General features: G+C 43.1%; 1 non-coding gene across 1 annotated transcript; it reads right to left on the reverse strand.

Annotated features, from left to right (window-relative positions):
• Positions 1–214: 214 nt before the first annotated feature.
• On the reverse strand, positions 215–321 carry LOC145110134 (small nucleolar RNA R71). The gene has a single exon (XR_013709514.1). It is a non-coding gene; the product is annotated as a small nucleolar RNA R71 (small nucleolar RNA).
• Between the last annotated feature and the right edge of the window lie 301 nt (positions 322–622).

The following is a 622-nucleotide window of genomic DNA, read 5'->3' on the forward strand; positions in this document are numbered from 1 at the left end:
TGCTTTTAAGCATTTAGATGAGGTCAATGATATTGCGGATTATTTTAATACTCCTAATATCCCGAGGGAGACAGCTTTGTTAAGAATGTTACCAGTCACTTTCAAAGGAGCTGCAAAAGACTGGTTGAAGGCTCTTCCATCTGGTACGATCACCACATGGGCCCAATTGTGTGAGCAATTTCTAGATCAGTTTTGCCCACCCTCCAAAATCTCTAAACTCAAGAAGGCGATTGCCAACTTTGAGCAAAACCCGGGGGAGTCATTATACGAGGCATGGGAGCGCTACAAGGGGTTGTTAAGGAATTGTCCTCAACATGACCTAAATCTTCAGCAAGAAATGTCGATATTCTATGATGGGGTGAATGTCATGACTAGACAACTCCTTGATTCACAAGGACCACTGACAAAGAAGAACCTAATTCAGGCCAAGGAGCTGGTTGAAGAATTTTCAAAGCACTCTCGTGAGTATCACAACCCAGGACGCGATGGAATAAAAGGCAGTGGAGGTGCACAAACTGAAGAGATGGCTACTATGATGGCAATGCTTAGCACTATGGATAAGATATTGACCCAAATGGACCAATCAATTCATGCAATTAGAGTTGGTTGCGAGAGATGTAGT

The sequence above is a fragment of the Lactuca virosa genome, chromosome 4 (genome assembly GCF_052849685.1).
Source record: "Lactuca virosa cultivar CGN04683 chromosome 4, Lactuca_virosa_CGN04683_v6, whole genome shotgun sequence".
NCBI classification, from domain to species: Eukaryota; Viridiplantae; Streptophyta; class Magnoliopsida; order Asterales; family Asteraceae; genus Lactuca; species Lactuca virosa.